This window comes from Cotesia glomerata, linkage group LG3 (assembly GCF_020080835.1).
Source record: "Cotesia glomerata isolate CgM1 linkage group LG3, MPM_Cglom_v2.3, whole genome shotgun sequence".
NCBI classification, from domain to species: Eukaryota; Metazoa; Arthropoda; class Insecta; order Hymenoptera; family Braconidae; genus Cotesia; species Cotesia glomerata.
The window spans coordinates 23,566,951-23,574,321 of NC_058160.1; positions in this window are offsets into that span (position 1 = coordinate 23,566,951).

The window sequence follows — 7,371 nt, forward strand, 5'->3', positions numbered from 1 at the left end:
ATTATCCATAGATGTCCATCATTTCAATTAATTGCTTACTTAAATGCTATCCATAGATTTCTAGTATTTCAATTAATTATCATTTGCTTTGCTTTCTCAATAAATGCCATAAAATGTTTGCTCTCTCTCTATAATTCCATAGTTTGACATTACTTAATCTATCTTTTACTTGCTTTGTTTACAGATTAACTTCACCTATTTTAAAATGTATTAAAAATGTATTTACTTGGCCATATAGAGGTCACTATTGACTATGTATGATTCAAGTTATAAATAAATAAATAATATACTACCGAAGAATACATTATTACAGACGGCTGAGTTACTAAATAAAGTGGAGAAAACGTCCCAGAATCGATATGCCACATACTATCTAGTTTAAAGTCAAAAAATTGGCTTTTTTCTTATTTTTTTAATTCAATTGTTTAATTCATCTAATTTTTTATTAATTACTCTAATTGTACAATTGAACCAATTCTAATTGATTAATCTAATTTTTAATTAGTTCCAAATCTAATTTTACTATAATACCTGGAAAGAAAGGCCAAAGATTAAAGAACCTGTTGGGAAAATTAACCTGAGCCTTGTAGCACTGATAGATGCCATTCTCCAAAGGACTCTCTTGCAGATTGGGGCAGAAGAACCCACGGAAGCGGGAAGGGAGCGAAAGAATAGGACCATTTACTCAGCGGGAGTATTGTTGATGGGCATTCCACTGTACATACAATTCATAAGCTACTGTCTGATGTAATGACACACATAGACGAGAACCTAATAGGAGCAACACTCATAGATCTAGAGAAGGCCTTTGACACGGTATGGTTATATGGTTTAATGTACATACTAATGTCTAATAATTTTCCAGAACATCTGATTGGTACAATTTGAAGTATGATTAGCGAAAGAACATTCTACACATGGAATGGAAAAATAAAGTCGTCAACATTATTCAAAATCCAGGAAGGACTTCAACAGGGCACCGTTAACTCTCCAATATTATTCAATATCTTCATAAGCCATATAATAAATGCGTGTAAATTAAACTAGAATGATAACACATACTCTATTACATATGCTGATGATCTCATCATATACGCGGCCGATAAATATCTTTCTATGTTAAAAAATGTACTAGAAACACTAATCAATAAGATCAATAATTTATTTGCAACATGGAATCTTCGAGTAAGCCCGGAAAAATGCTTGACAATTGTCTTCAGGAAACCAGCTAGATTTGTAACTAAAGCTAAAAGAACCAACAACGAAAATTCTTCATTGAAACAGTCAAATCGGACACGCGGGATCTGATAAAAATTCCGACAAAAAATACAGTAAAATATCTAGACATGAATATTGATTATATCAGCCAAATGTAACAATCACCTGGACCTACAGCTCACCAAAGCACGCAACTCTTTCAGATCTTTGAATAGACTTTTCCATAATAAACATATTAGCCCCAGAGCTAAGGTGATATGCTACCAACTGCTTATCAGACCACTTCTGACCTACGCAGCCCCGGTTTACTGGAACGTCGGAGCAGCCCAAATGGAAAAAGTGAGAAGATTTGAAAGAGTATGCCTAAGAACGGCTTAACATATGTACAGAAGACCTGAGACTGAATACCAATATCGAATCAGCAACAAAGAAATATATAATGTCGCAAACATCCCTAGAACCGACAACCATCGATTAAATCTAACTAGGGACTATTTTAACAAGACCAAAGTCATCAACAACAAAATCATCAAAAATTTAAGACCCACAACTGGGGACATATACATCAAAGCCCAGAACAGTTTTCTAGAGCCCCAGGACTGCAGTGTTTTTGATAAGCTAGGCCTCATCCAAGATGGGTTAAATAGACTGATATTATACCACAGAACCCGACACCCCGATTAAAAACAGAATTTAGCCGCACCACCGCCGAAACACCGCTGCCCGGTGAAACAACTTGCAAACAATAATTTTGGATATTCTGCAAATTATTCTTAAGTAAACCCTCAGTATTATTCATCTACGAATCATATTCATGATCAGCATCAATATTCCGGACAAAACCATTACAATAATTTTCAGAATACGTACTATCAGCCTTACCCACACTACTATGAAACGAATGGTAATCATCAAGATCATAATCAATCGTATGCCAATGCCTTGAATGGATGAAAATTGAGCTAAAAAAGCGTAGAACACTGAAACTGCGAACTGATAACAATTAAACAGAAATTACTAAAACAAATTAGAGCGTTATTAGATTATTTTATAGCACGATTAATTAATTAAAACAAGATTAGATAATGCAAATTAGAATTTTTGATACGTAGGTTAGATTAAGCGAAGGATAGATAGAAAAGGCGCCAATAATTGGCCAGAGGGCGCCTGTTGGACTGGTGCAGCAACTGTAATGCTTTTATGTGGTGCAGCGAGAAAGCTTCAAGTGTTTTCAGTCTTGGTATAATCGATAGTGCAGAGATCTACTGCGCGTGCGATTGAGAGAAAGCGAGAGAGATTTGAAAAAATTGCATTCAAAACTTAAAAAATTAGGAATACGGTTTACCTTAAAGGCCATCTCTGCAAATTTCCGCTAATTCCATACCTAAGCGCTTAAAATTGCATTTATAACGTTTTTGATCTCTTTGAATCTGAATGTTTTGGAACAACTCGATCTTGTAAAAGTAAAAAATATAAATTTACTATTACATTCTACTATTATACATTTATATAAGCATTTCTTGGATATTGAAAATCATTGATTGATTCAAAAGAATAAAGCATAAATTTTTTCAATAAGATGTCTGTAAGTGAATAGTCAAAAATTTAATTTAAAACTTACTTTGATTAAAGTAAAAAGTAAAATAAAATGCAAGAAATAATAAATTTAATCAAACCTCACCTATACAAAAAGCTGCATAAAATTATATCTTAAATGAAACTTAATTACTCACTCTGCCGCTTCGCAAAAGCTATTTGTCGCCACCTGTCAACCGTTATCGAACTATTTCAATGCTGTCTTTTCGAGACTCGAAGAATTTCATATTGAATATTTTGTCGTCTCACTAAAATAAATATATTTTACCTTTCACAAACCCAGAAACTAATAATTATCAACAGACAAGAGTTAAAAGTCTCAATTCTGAAGAAATGAAGAAATTATAGAGGGTGAGAATTTTCTAAACTACGGAGAGGAAAGACAGGTGACAAGATATTTTATCTCTAAATTGATAAGTTTTATTTTATAAATCCGGATGTGGAATAAAAAACATATCGAGTCTAGAGGCAGGTGAATGTCGGTAGACGGTAGATTGTCGGTTAAGCGACTCATTGATGAATTTTGAATTTTTTCTATCCTCCATTTGCACTTAATATATTCTGACGTTTACAAGTTAATAATAAGCGGCTGAAGGTCCCAAAAAGGTTCGAGCTTTTCCTCGATTTGGAAAATAAAATTTATAAAATACATAACTAATGAGTCTCGGAAGCAGATGTTTTTTCTTTCCACCTCATAAATTCTTTCGCTGATGTCTTTCGTTTCTGTAATCGGTGAAAAACAGAAAAACTTTGAATAAATTTATTATTACAAATAATTAACTCCAGTGACTAACTCTTCCGTAACAACAATATTTATTTAGTAAAACAAGGAATATAATATCTATTCGGAGGATATTTTATCAGTATAAATATAACAGAGTGATGGAAAAAAGACATTGGTGTACTTGAGTAAAAAGCGCATGTACTTTTAAAGCCTTTTATTGACTCCAGTGTCATTGTAATAAATTTACCCTTGAGTAAAACATACGCAAGTAAAGAATATCTACTCGAAAACACAAGAATAAGAACAAGTACACGCACTTATACTACATTATATCGAGAATGATGAGAATGAGTGACGACTGGGTATGCCTTATATATACGATTATAAGGTTTGTCGAGCTCCGAGGGCTGAGAGCAATCGGTAGCGAGAGGCAAGAGGTAAATGCAGGTGCTATGGCACGCGTCTTTATACTTTTGCTCACTCGCGTTCGTCTCTGATGCACCTGAACTAATTACCAACGCAATTCAATGCACCATGCACTTAAACCTTCTACATGACAGGGCTTTTTTGTGGCTCGTATTTACCTGAAACCACCAAAAATTTACTAATTAATTTTTACCGTTGCTATGCAATTATCTGCGTCATTACTTTAAAAGTAAAAGTAACTGATATAATATTTTTCAGGTAAAGAAATTTGTTAGTTAATCGTTGTTAAAAATTGTGAATAAAATGTAACATAATTACAAATTTTTTAAGTTTTATTTTACTTGATGTAATTCAATCATTTTTTACAATTTTGTACTGAAAAAAAAAAAAAAAAATTAACTTAAACCGTGAAAATCACTTTGAAGAGCTTAATTGTGTTGATTTAAATATAAATTATTTTTAACTGAAAAATTTTCCTTTTGATTTAGATAAATGTTACTTGATTCGAAAATTATTCAAGAAAATCAAATTCTTTAAAATAATTTTCTCGGTAGAAGATTTATCTTTAGAATCAATTTTTTTTCAATACATTTAAGAAAAAAATTAATTTTATTGAAAAAATAATATTAATTTTTGAATCAGTATGTTTGTTCAAAAGTATTAGAGTTTTCAAGTCATGCATAATAATTTTTCTCAATCAGTTTCTTAATTTATCATTTCATATTAATATTGTATACACGATCTATAAATTTAGTCTACAATAACTTTAAACAAAAAAAAAAGCCATTCCTTAAAACAACAATTTAAAAAAAAAAAAGTGTCGCGCTTACAGTCAAGCACGTTATTACCAAGTTATACACATCCTGAACACCAGCTAATCCATAGTCAATTCTAGTAGAAACACCTGTACTCACATTACCACACTACAAATTATTCAAAATCTTATCTAATTAAACTGTCGTCCAATCCGACTCCAAACCATCAAATCCTTTCACATAAAATGTATAAACACATCAATCGCAATAAAGAATAAATGCATTCTATATCAAAACTATTTCCGATCGACTAATGCATTTTATAACGAGACTCCCTATCCATTAACTCGCGAATAGTATAAAATTCGAATGAAAAGTAAAAAAAAGCCGCACATCTGCCGAAAAAATCTGAAGGCACAAATACGAATGCTTAAAATTATTATCCTTTCATCATAATTTGGATGTGGCTCACCCAATTTTTTGTTCAGTCCATTTAAAAAGTAGCCATATAACTCGAGCTCGAACTCCAGCGAGCCTGTTGATCGCGTGTTGTACATATATATCTCGGTTTCTCGGCAGGTGCTGCCGAATGCCAATACGTGTATAAGTGTGTAGCAGCACATATCTAAAAAGAGAAAACCCCAAAAAAATAAAGACCAAGAGAGTTAACTTGTCTTGATGTGGCACCATGTACCCCGCTGAACCACAAAATTCCAGCTCGTGCTACAACGTCGACGTCAGCGTATCACCACCTTGCCTCCTTCCAATTTTCAATCCTCCCTTTCGAGAACCAAATAGCTCTCTTATTTGTATCACTAACTGCTTTGTATTAGCTCCGCTACACGCAAAATACTTCATTTGTAACCGCAGCTTTGCATTTATCTTTCTTATTTCTTTTTTAATAATAACATCACTTATAGCTAATTTAAAAAATTTATTATTATTATTTTTATTGAATACAAATACCGATAGTAAGAATAATATGAATAATTTAGCAATATTTCCTAAAACACGGTTATTATTTTTTTGATCCAAGACAATAGAGGAAGTCTGGCATCATCGATGACACCGATAAACTTGGCAATAAAAATTTTTTTTCCTCATCTCATGCATGCATTTTGTAGAGTATATTGAGTATAAACAAAGTCTCGAGACTCGTGTCTTAGGTTTAACGATTATTGCGCAGTAAATATCCATGATCCACCTGTGCCTCCTCTCTACTATCCACAATATCTACTCTCCTCTTTTATCCTCTCCCAAAGAGAAACATATTCGAAGCAACTTTTCTGTTTACGTATATATACATATATAATACATATATATATATATACTAAAGAGATACATCGTGGCATCGTTTTCCTCTTGCACGCGAGCGTAACTGTTTCGGTTAAACTTACAGAACGCCCCATTGTCTTACAACGACCATAAATGTTGTCGAATAAAATTTATTACGAGATGCTCAAGTATACTGAATTTTTTTTCACCCTTATTTTTTTATACTTCCAAATTGTCTGACCTGCTCTACACACATCCATGTACCTTTAACACGAATTTACTCTTTATGTTTGATTCAGAACACATTATACACAAACTTATAAATTTTTACGTTTATACCGTGCATTCCACAAATATATACTAATAAAAGCTACCATTATATATTGATTTTACAATAACCAGAGGCATCTAGAAAACAAACTTTAATTGGAGATTTAAAAAAAAAAAAAAAAAGAAAAAAAAGTCCGATAGTGAATATATATAACGATAAATCCGAAGCTTAAACTTTTTATTATATTACTCGAAAGTTTTCATCCCATCAACTGAACGGCATGGTTGGTATAGGGACTTTCCATGACAATTTTCCAGCCGTTGGTTTCGTGGCGTCAGCAACGGGATCAATGAATCGGACACCACTTGACCCCTGATCCTCGGCTAAACGTAATTCCTTTTTTCTTCCTTTCACCTTATATATTGGCGCTGTCTACTTTTTCTTCTCGGCAATCTATAATAATGACGCCGATCCCAGTTGACTGGACATGAGGGATTTGCCAACGTATTGTCTTGTATATTATAGTAGATTGTATATTTACGGGAATCCAGATCCCCATCACTCAAACTGGGTCACTTTTTCCCCATCCCTGTCCTGTAAACCAGACATTACATTAAAGTTAAGTCCAGCCAGATGATGATCTGCTTTCAATTTAAGAGTCTAATTACCAGCAAGTTCTATTGTTTTTAGCGGCAGTCAACTGTAAACGTGAGTCGGACCAATTTCTCAAGACGCGAGGGAAATTTGTAGAAAGGAGGAAGTGCTCGTAGATTGGATCTTGTAATCGACGACAATCGATCTGCACAGCAAGGGAAATCACGAAATCCCTGCAGTTCTGGATCCCGTCGGGCACTAAATCCACCACCACTACTATTGCTATTATTACTAGTACTAATACCATGGATGTTACTGTTACTGTTATTGTTATTGTAACTATCAGCAGCGACTCTGAATAGCAGAAAGAGGAGGACAACGGTGGTGGAAAAGATCGAAGACAGCATATGTATTCTACCCTAGTGCATGTGGTCGTCTTGGTTCTTGGTCACCAACTTAGTTCCTGGACGTGTCGTGCTGGACAAATGTCCGGATACTAGAGGTGGAAGTAA